The sequence below is a fragment of the Lepisma saccharinum genome, chromosome 17 (genome assembly GCF_977018435.1).
Source record: "Lepisma saccharinum chromosome 17, izLepSacc3.1, whole genome shotgun sequence".
Classification (NCBI taxonomy): Eukaryota; Metazoa; Arthropoda; class Insecta; order Zygentoma; family Lepismatidae; genus Lepisma; species Lepisma saccharinum.
This window is the reverse complement of record NC_139245.1, coordinates 1,045,737-1,057,199: the sequence shown is the minus strand read 5'-3', so window position 1 is coordinate 1,057,199 and position 11,463 is coordinate 1,045,737. Positions and strand designations below refer to the sequence as shown.

Sequence of the window (11,463 nt, the reverse complement as noted above, 5' to 3'; positions counted from 1 at the left end):
TGCCTTCGCAGGTTCGCTGCGTTCCTAACACCAAGTGGTATATTGCGCGTTCCTTCATGCCCAGGCAATATTTCACGTTTTGTTTAAAAACCGTCCGGAAAAGAGAAAATGACACAAATACCAAGGAGGCAGGTAGTCTCTTCGCCCTAGGGACAGAAACGTGCCGTTGGGAGCTTTGAAAAAATAATTTCCAAGGGTTCAGGACATTCTGAAGAAACGAAAAGCTGAAGTGAATTCGTAAATTTCAACCAGAACAGGGTTGGTAGTAGACTTTCATAAATTCCCATGCGATTAGTTTCTGAGAAAATACCTTAAATGTAATGAGATTTTTTCCTTTGTATGTGCCTAAACATAATTGACAATATCGGCAAGTTAGGTACGATATACATTAATTTTTGTCTCATATTTTTACGTACTTACTTACATATTTTCTGTTTTTATATAAAATATGATACATCTCTCAGGTTTTGAGCAATGTCTACATGCTTGTCGGGCAAATATTCAAAATGTGTTCTTGTGGAAAACACAGGTAATTTTCATATGGTTATAATAAACGCGTCACTTTTCTTGCATTTAATCTTGTTTTATTTATTTTTCCATCTCTTCTTTCCATGGCGAAATTAAAGTTGTGGAACCTTTCTTCCATGTTTACACAAAAATTGTTGTACACGGAATTTAGTTATTACATAAGGTGTCCACATCCTCCAAATGTTGTAACGAACCTGAGTGTTTAAGGTTTTATATTTGTAAAATATTGATTTTTAAATGTTTTGTTATTTCAAATAATGTTCAGAATAACAGCATTAAGCCTTGTTTCCATGATAACGGAAACTCAATATGCGACCAAGGCAGAAATTTATAATATTCTAAAACAAACTAAACGTTACGTTTCAACCTTCTAGCAAGGTCTTCTTCAGACTCTGTAGTTTAGTTTATGTTTTAGAATAGAATAAATTTCTGCCTTGGTCAGCATATTGAGTTCTTAATGTTCAGAATATCACAGACAACTATATTTAGACTGGTAAAGTTGTCGGTGGAACTTGTACATGTTTTGAAATGCGTCATCATCTGTTAGTGTTGACGTAACGTTTCTATCTCGGCAGAGGAAGTGAATGATTCCACTTGAATGTTTTCACCTGACGACGGTCTGTGTTGGAAAACAGGCAAAGGTGAGGAATCAACAAGAACTTGGTAACGGCGAGAATTCAAGATTATTTTTCGATTTTTCTTCTGGCCGATAAGTTGAAAATGAGGAACTAATTATGTAATTAAACTTTCGCGATATGTGAGTGAATTGCACAGCGTTAGTTTTGAATGCTCTTGTGCTTTACAGGTTAGTGCTTTAGAAATGTTATGATCTCTTCTGGCTTAAAGCCACGGATTATCTATCTGTATGTGCTTTGTAAACTTAGATAATTGAAAAATGCATATGCATGTGTGAACGTACTACACTTGTCTAATTTCAGATATTAGTGTTGTGTTACTTGTTACCTAGCAAATCCTGATGAGTTACAAAGAGTCGCATGTTCCCGACACAAGGAGCAGCGGATTAACTTTATGACGACTGGTGTCCAACTGGAGGACGTTGCAATGTACCTTCATGTCATGGTGCTACATGCACGGGGAGCTTTACCATTGCCTAGTAAAAAGCGTTATGCACAAAAAAAAAAAAAACGATCAATGGCCTAATTAATTAAATAAGAGAAATGCCTAAAAGAGGGTAAGATTCCCACCGAAGATAGATGACAGAGCTAATCGTCAGGAAAATTTTCCCTCAGGAATCCATTAGTCTTTTTACGGATCAAATCGGAATTTCTCGCGTTCCTCGGCCTCCACGCAAAAATAAGAGAAAAAAAAGCTTCAATTATCGCACACAAGACGTTAGATAACTGATCTCCTACTTTCAGTCTCTGCATCTGATGAGGCAAAGACATTCGGAAATATATTTCCTACTTAAAAGCAACACTGAGCACTGAACTAGGTGCTGAACTGAAGCAGATTCGCCTGTTTCATTTCACTCGCTACTCTTAACTAGGGTTGTTAAAGCTCCAGGAACCAATTAATTCTAATGGGTTCCGCTGCAGGACCGGAACCTTTTCTTTCTCACAGTTTAAATTCGGTCCAAGTTCCGTATTGTTTTATTGAGTTGAGTTGATTTGGTGTTTTAAGTCTACTTTATGCACAGTAAGGCTAATCGGCACTGAACCTACAGTTTAAAGTGGGATCCGAACCACTTGTGCCTCCACCGGGTATCGAACCCGGGACCCCTTGATTACAAGGCGGCGCCATCGGGGAGGCCCTCGTATTGTTTTATTGAAAAAAGTTCCTGAACCGTATTTTACTTGATCCGGAAAAATGTTCCTGGACCGAAATGAAATACTTTACAGATATAAAAGGTTCTTTACGGTCCAGAATCTATTTACGCTTGCTGATTTTCTCTCCTGGACCGGAATTGAATTTATTTAAAATTCCTGGACCGTTAACAACCCCGCTCTTGTCTGGTCTTACTGCGGGCGGCCTACATGCTGGCAAGGGAAGTGGGGAGCGGGGAAGCGACCAATCCACGTTAAGAAATTCAGCAGCCTTTAGAACGAGGTGCGCGCAGCACCTCCCCTCACAACTTTGTTACTCTCGCCGCCACCGCTGTTGTCTGGTTGCTCTGTGCCTTATTCCCCGAAAGAGTGTACAAACATCACAACGCTGTTGTCTTGTAATGAAGGGGTCAGATTCTGATTTGTTATTTAGTGTCGGTTTTCTGCCACTTATGGCTAATCGCGACGATGAGGATGAGTGACGATATGATGAAACTGATAAAGAGACTTTCACGATGTGAATTTCCTGACTAAATCTGGACGTCTGGTAGCCATTTATCCAACATCTCGTTTCACCTTCCATTGATAAATAGCACATGTGTATGAGCGACGGCAAATAAATTTGTATCATTATTAATATGTACTTTACACTTGATATTTGGAGCTATATTAAATATGTCTGACCCCCCCCCCGGAAATTTCCCCCGCTTCTCTTTCACTTTTTTTTCTGACACCGTAAGTGAATGTAGTTGTACACTCAACGACAAAAGAAACCGTAGTCGAATTATAAATTACCATTTTCATTCGTTCTTTTCTACGCAATGTGATAATGAATTGAAATAAAAACGTCAATAAGCACAGGAGAATACCGGCTTCGAATCAACAGAATTTTATTCTAACGAACAATAAGTCCGTTTTAAAGAATGAAAGTGTTACTTCGTAAGAAAACTTGAAAAAATGAGAATTTTGTCAAAATATTGAAAATTATCTGTTCTATAAAAACGAATTTGGGATCGCACTGACGAAATGACAGATTATGTGAATTTTACGGGCTTAGATCTGTGTAAAAATTCCAAAATTTCGATAAGTTTCATCTGGTTTGGAAACTAAAAGCGAGATAAGTTGTTCATGGTAAAATTAGCAATGAACGCCTTCTTGTATAGTAATGAAATTTTGAATCCTACTGTCTAAATAACAGAGATTTATAATAAAAAAAGTAATGAAATAGCGATGGACAATTTGCCCACTATTATCTTTGACGTTGACTGTACAATAGTACAGGGTGGCCCGTATGTCCCTACCCATTCATATATCTTATGTATCTAGCGTATAGAGTTTTCTGTGTGCTGTTGCGCATCATATTATGCGATGCAATGTTCATGGGCCAGTAAACCATATCTCAATATGTTACAACAATGGTTTATACCGAAACTCGATGAACTTGGAATCAGATATGAGGTTTGGTTTCAACAAGATGGGGCTCCGGCTCAATATGCCCACTTTTCCTAACAAATGCATAGGTCGTGGTTCTGAAATATCCTTGGCACCTATAAAATGGCCCGCAAGAAGTCCGGACTTGACAACGTGTGATAACTGTCTTTGGGGATACATAAGGACATTGGGTCGAAACAACGTTATACTTCCAATGATGAGTTGAAGGCAGCTGTAACAGCGGCATAGCGCCATTTGGAACAATAACCCCTGCTATGTTGCGACAAATGTCTCACAGAACATTGCGTCGCATAATATTATGCAGCGAGAATGAAGGACAGCACACAGATACACTGGACACATAAAATATGTAAATAGGTAGGGACTTACGGGTCACCCTGTACACAAAACACGCAAACACTGTACAGGCACTCCAAAGAAAACAACTGATAAACACAAACGTTGATTGATTTGCTTTATTTTACTTCGCTCCTTGTGCCACTTTTGGCTAATTTTCGAAGATGGGGATGAGTGATGATATGATGAAATTCATGAATGGACACTCACAAATATCCACGCCTACGCCGGGATTCGAACTCGGGATCCCTGTCGTCGTAGCGCGTGCCACGGGAACCGGCAAACGTACGCTTGGCAACGTTGTAACGGAAGAGCGATGTTATCCCTACAGCTTATATTTCGCATCTGAGATTGTTGACACTCATCGAGACGATTGGTGGACAGACAGAGCTTTGTAGGTCAGCCGCCAGTTGGGGCTGCGATCGGGTATCGAACCAGAGAACCAGGACGACCACTGCGCCATCTGGAAGGTGGCAGTGATAGACGAAAACGGCTGTTTCCATCAAGTTCTTGGGAGTTGCCGAACGAAATAACATCAATAAGGAATACAGAGTCTGTGCAAGGGAATATGGTGGAAATTTGCATATACATGCAATATTTTGCGCCACAAGGGAGCAACCCCTGCAACACGCAGGAAGGGGGAGTCCTCCCCTTCTCGGGGGTCGACGTTTATGGCTACATTCACACGACAGGGAGAGTAATCCGGCAACAGATGGGATTCGGTGGGGAGGATCACGCGCGCGATGATTGCGAATACCTATCCAACTAGACTCGAATTCTTCCGTCTGCACCAAGAGTCGTTGGCGTATGTTTGTCAGTCTGCCAGGGGGACTGCGACTTCCCACAGCTTCTGCTAAGAACATGCCAGACTTACAAATCACAGGGGATCAATGCGATGTAGACCTTCCATACTTTTATCCATTTGATGAAGAACATTCTCCTGTTTAGCACTCCCTTTCATTTGTCCTATTATTACACGCGAATTAACATCCTATTATTACACGCGAATTAACAATCACAAAAAATAATTGGTAAATTTCTTGAAAAAAAAAAAAACATTTTTGTACAGTCACCGGCAATAAAAATGGGACACCTAGATCCTCGCTTTCCTGCAACGCGTTGTGTGTGTTGCCTAACTGTTAAGGCGATAAAAGGGTTTTAATAGAAAATTTTCAATGGCAACTTCCACCACCACCTTGCAGTGAAGAGAGTATTTCAGGATCTATGTGTTCCATTTTTATTGCGGGTGACTGTACACACAGTATACGTAACTCCTATTCAGTGGCGTGCCCAGGATTTTTGAATGGGGGAGGGTTACCTATAATATTTTAGTAGTCCGCCACATTTTGACATGTTTTTCTGCTTTGACGTTCTTCTTTTTAAGAATACTGTGCCCAAGCAGGGGTTATGACCCACCAATCACGCCCTTGGGTACGCCACTGCTCCTGTTCACATAAAGTGGCACATACTTCAACTGTTCAATCATATAAAGTGTGCCACTTTGTGTGAAAATGAGTGTACATTGAGTATCGACCTGCAGTCTAAAATGGAGTCTGCACCATACAAGTTTTTGCTTGAATCGATCGTTAACTATTTTTATGTGTAAGCTGTGGAAAATAATGAAAGGTGATTGAACAAGGCATTATAAGGAGATACAACTTTTCAGGGATTACTTAAAAAGTAGTTCATGCAACATATTTAGCAGAATGTTTATCAATGTAGGGAGTTCGATGTCACTCTTGTAGTGCTGTCTGTTCTTGATTGTAGTAAAAAGTTTGGGGTGCTCCAGCGCTTAGGCTATTTGCCTCCGGGGGTCGAGCCCCTTAATCCCGCTTTAGACGAAAGCATTTTCCTTAGCATTTTTCTCAACATTTACGCCATGACCAAAATGCTACCGTGTAAAGTGAGAAACTTTATCGTAGCATTTTTCGTAGCATAACCAATCCGAAGCGACCTCTAGGTCACGAGTGAAGTTATAATGGCGGCCGCGCGAGATATAAACAATGCATCACTTCACATTTTTAAAAGCCGATAACTATTCAACCGAGAGGAATAACGTTTCATATAAAACAATATTAGGTACAAAACAATGGCATTCCATAAATATATACTTTACAACATTCACTGTGCAACGTATGCTGAATCACCTAGCAATAGACAGGCTCGATGTCAGAGCTGAAAAGCGAATTATATCTTATATAGAAGGAATCTTGGAGGGAAAATATATGGTACCAAAACTCCTTCGTATGATATGGCTTAAGGTGAAATCATACAATTTGAGAGGAATAGCGAATTATTATGTCTTAATAAGAACTACAAAAATAACTAGTATGTTCTGTATCTCATACACAATTATAATTCGAATACCGTGAGATAGATAATGTTGTTAAAACAATTTTCAACTTCATATATAAGGATAATTATTTAAGAACTCTTTTATAGTTCTATAGTTGAAATGTAACAATTGTATATTTTTAATGCATTTTTAAAATTCTTGTAGTTTTATGTTATGTTTGTTAAATATTTTGGAATGTTCTCTTGTCCAATACTGTGGTTTTGGATACCTTGTAACATTCAACATGTAATACTGCTGTATTAAGGCTGAAAAGCTGTTCTAATATATAAATAAAAAATAAAACTGTGTGTAACGGCTGACCCTTTTACGTAGTACACTAACCTCACTTCCCCGTAGTACATCCTGGACTGCATTTTACAGACTAACGAGGGTCTGGCGTCCGGACCTAAGGCCAGTATAATCCTCAGTAGGGTTGTGTGTATGTTGTCCTTGTGTGTTCTGAGTGCCCCTTTACAGCCCCAGATTTTGACCGAAGTAAGGACACTACAGTTATGATATATTTTAGTTCTGGTAAGGGGCTGCATCCCGTATAATGTGACGGTGTAAAACAGCCCAAGTGTTGACGCACCCAAAATTTCAGCTTCAATCAGTCTCTAACCCTAATATTTTTAATTTTTCACAATTTCTCTATTTTTTGGCGTCAACTTCTAGTCTGACCTCCATTCACGTTGCATTTTTATTAGCAACATACGACATTGTGCATAAAAACGCCGAGATTACATCGGAAAATACACCGAACTATATTACTTCCATTACCAACGCAGTTACCTTTGGTCCAAATACTGAGGAGTTAATATGAAGGTTTAATGAAACGGTACGTCATTGTTCCCAGCCCTACCAGTTAAAGTCCGTTTGACTATTGTAGGCACCACACGATTCGTTCCAAAGGGATCCGTTGATAAAATTTGCTTTCAGGGGACTGGTCAATACGAAAGTAATTGAACGAAAGCATGGCCATTGCTGGCAAAGCAGCAATAGGCCCTGCCTACAGAAACACGTTAATTACAGGCAAATACCATTATGTGCCATTTAGGGGAATTACCAAGGCTCTCTCTGTATCAATTCCGTAAGCCTGCAGTTTGACCTCAAAGGCCAAGTCAATGGGAGGGCCGCGGTTCATTAGTGAACAAGAGGATACCGACGTTGTGCATTTGAAGCAAAGTGGATGAGTTTTCTATTTCTGGTGCAGCTCCTGCGAATGCGGAAGGTTATTTAGGTGCCTTCGACAGCAGACTTCCCTTGATGAAAGGCAGACGGAATACTGGTAATAGAGTTTCCAAGTTCATCATTGTGGAAAGTTGTGTGTGCGCTAAAGATATTTGCGAAAATTTATCTTTTCGAAAAACCACTACGATATTCTAAATTCTGAAAAACCTATAATTCCTTCTGCAACGCTAGGGTCAAAAATATTCCTGTGGTTTGCTTTCTTTATTGCCTAGATGACATTGAAGTAAATAGTATTCCTGTGGTTCATCTTCTTTATTGCCTAGATGACATTGAAGTCAATAGTATTCCTGTGGTTTATTTTCTCTAGTGTCTAGATGACATTGAAGTAAATAGTATTCCTGTGGTTCATTTTCTCTTGTCTAGATGACATTTAAGTAAATAGTATTCCTGTGGTTTATTTTGTCTAGTGTCTAGATGACATGAAGTAAATACTATTCCTGTGGTTTACTTTCTTTATTGTCTAGGATAGGTGAACACGCCTAATTTGTGGAAGAGTGCTATGTATGCACGTGCCGACTGCAGAGCAAGGAGCGGAGCTGCAGAAGGCTTCGTCGGTCGCGTTCGTGCAGTTGGAACCTCTTGTCATCTGATTGATTGGTTTGGTATGATATGATGAAGGGACACCCATTTCTAGGTCGGGATTCGAACCCGGGACTCCTGCTCAGCATTCCGCCACGGAGGCCGGATCATGTCATCTGAATCTTTAGCAACACTAAAATATGGCATTGTACTCATGGCAGAACACGATGCGCACTTTCCCAACATTATCCTCCTGCTCTTACCTCCGAGATCGAGTGGCAGAGCGAAGCAGTACACGCTGCTGGGAAGGCTGGTAACTGATTTCCTCCCTCCACGCAATCCCGCTCCTCTCATGTGTTCATTGGTGAAGCCCGTCTCGCGTCACTACATGCGCAGAGACTTTTTTCGTTCGCCTGCTCCAGAGATAACCGAGTGCCACGAAGACGCAGAAGTGGTGTGCAAGTGAAGCTCTACACACCTTCTTTCTCGGGCACAGTGAAGGTGATGTGATCGGCACAACGCTCCGGTCGCCTTTACACTCCACCTCAGGTTTCCGCTACTAGTTGAAAATTATCCCTTCAGGAATTGAACTCGGGGCTCACGTGCGGTGGCAGGCGCCCTACAGACCGGACTTCCACACCTACATAATCTAGAAGTCGCTAGATTTTTTTCAAATACCAGATAGAATACGCTACAAACCTCTTTATAACTATTTTTAGTGCGTCTCGCATTCAAGAGCGCTCCCCTTCGTCTCTCGATACTCAAATAGTATCTACCCGTCTAAAAATACACACACCCGACTGCCCTTGACAATGTAAGTGGATGAAGTTGAAAATACGCATCATCTGAACGCATCCAGACGCCGAGAGAGACCCAGTACTTCTCCAATTCTTCCTCAAGCATCATGGCCGGAAGACTCCTTATTGAGGAACAGTGTATGCTAATACATTTGGCTCCGCGGAGGGAATAAAGGCGCCGTCCATCTCCCGAAACAGTGTTGCCACATAACTCAAACTGCTGTCGAAACAGTGTTGCCATATAACTCAAACTGCTGTCGATTTGGCACGATGCCTCACATCCATATCGGATTCCTCTTTCTTGAATAATCGCATCCCTCTTCGCTGTGGCAGGATACTGCACCCCTCCCTTCCCCCCCGGAAAAAATGGTAAGTATCCCTTTTACTGTATAAGTCCTATTCCGTAACTTGTAAACCTCGGTTGTTATTACGGAAAATTTATTCCTGGAATTAAAGTAGTGAATCCTTCCGTTTGCGAGATCATAAACGTCTTATCTGCTTGCTTGTTTTTAGCACCCTCTACTCTCTCCTACCCTAAATGTCCCTGGCAAAGAAAGAAAAATAAACTTAATGCGAGTTCCGCGCCATTACACACACTGCATCCGCAGAAAAATTGATTCACTTGCTGCAGACTTGCAGGGAATCATTCGTTCTTATCTCGGCCGGGGTTTGAACAGATGACGCTCTGCTTCAGGTTTCTGACTTAGAACGTGGACAAATGCTGGAACGCTTCTTGCGAGAAAAGGATACGCGAGATGCTGTCCTGCCTTCTACGAGGTGTGAATCAATGTTAACGACCACTAAAAAAATATTTGCCAATTTTTTTTTCTTCCGGAATACTTTTAAATACTGAAAGTGCATAGATCTGTGCGGGTGTCGGGTTCGAGTCCCGGTCTGGACATATGTGTTCTTTGTGAGTGTCCCTTCACTAATATCATCACTCATCCTCATAAGTCAAAAAGCGAAGTAAAAATAAACCAAATGAATCAATCCAAAAAAACATGCAACTGATTTGCCACTAAAAGTGTTGTAACACATACTGGTACAGTCACGGACAGTTCTGGGTTGTAACGACGCCATTGAAAGTCAATGGGATCATAATAACCCAAAGGTGTCCGTGACTGTACAACGTAACTTGGTGCGATTTGGCAGCAAGTGGTGTAACAAGACACCAAAGACGGTGCTGAACAACGCCAATTCCGCATTAGCACCAAAAGAAGTGGCTTGTTGCCACCACTTTTGTTGAAAACTCAGTGGCATCATTTTTTAGAATGTACGACGACTGTGATCGAGAAGGAGTTGAGCAATGCCTTCATATCACCCGTGTGCCACTATTGTAAAGTGTAAGTTCAATGTTTACCTATTCGTTATCTTACATCATTGCTACTACTGTAGTTGTACATTTTGTTCCATTGGTTTGTCTTTCGCGTCTTCTGATTATCCCTAGGTCATTCCACATATCCGAGACATTTTCCTTTAAATTCGAAATAGTCTGGCTCCCATCCATCTCGAATTATTATCAGCACTGTTCGTAGTAGTTATAATAATAACTGTTACTATTTTTTGTGCTTATTACTATTAGATACAAATTTTGTATCAACACGAAACCCCCTACAAAAAAAAGAAGAAAATGGCGACTAGTATGCCTCTGGCTTGTTATCACTGCCACTGGTATGCTATACATTTACACAGCGTACTTTCAATTAGTTATTCTTACTTGATTCGTCGTTACTTTCAACTGATAATCTCTACCTCCTTCTTTACTCTCAATTTATAATCTCAATCGCACAAAGAGAAATTCTACATAATTATAGCAGCCACTGTAATCAACAAAATTTATTCAATCCAAATCTCATTTGTGAAGGTCCTGACTGTTTGCCATGGCCATTTCCCATGCAGTGAATATTTTGCCGGTGGAGAAATCTTGAAAGAAGCCGGAACCAGAACGAAATGAAACAGGTGGTGCCCTTTCGCAGCGGTCACGAAGGGGAGGGGGTGGTGAAGGCAGGGGGAGACATGGTGGCAAGTCTTTCCACCATGGGGGTGAGGTCCTCTGCCCCCCGGCCTGTGCTCTTCCTCTAGTTTAGAACACAACCGAGAATAATTGTAGTTCCCTGATATGTCGCTAGGTGTCTCTGTATCGCGCCGGGGCAGGAAAACTCTTTTCATGCCAACCTCCAGGCCACTCTTAAACAAAGAAATCCCTTCACGTCTATCATGGGTCATCATGTAGTTAACAGTTACCCCCCATTCCCCCCCCCCACACACTTTTTGCCCCCGAACTATGCTAAACCTTATCTACCAGTGGAAAGTATCCCCCAGTTCTGGCACCTTCCCCCCTAGTTTTGGAACCCAATCGCCACCACTGCATAGAAGTATGTTCACTGTTGTGCGTTTGTTGCTGTCATATTCTTTTCAAAACATTATTTTGTTCATGAGGTATTCGACTGTTGAGTTGACTGCC

General features: G+C 41.1%; 1 protein-coding gene across 1 annotated transcript in view; it reads right to left on the bottom strand.

The window, feature by feature from the left end:
- Mcr (macroglobulin complement-related) overlaps positions 1-11,463 on the bottom strand; it is a 548,186-nt gene that overhangs the window by 486,525 nt on the left and 50,198 nt on the right. The gene's annotated exons all lie outside the window — the stretch shown is intronic.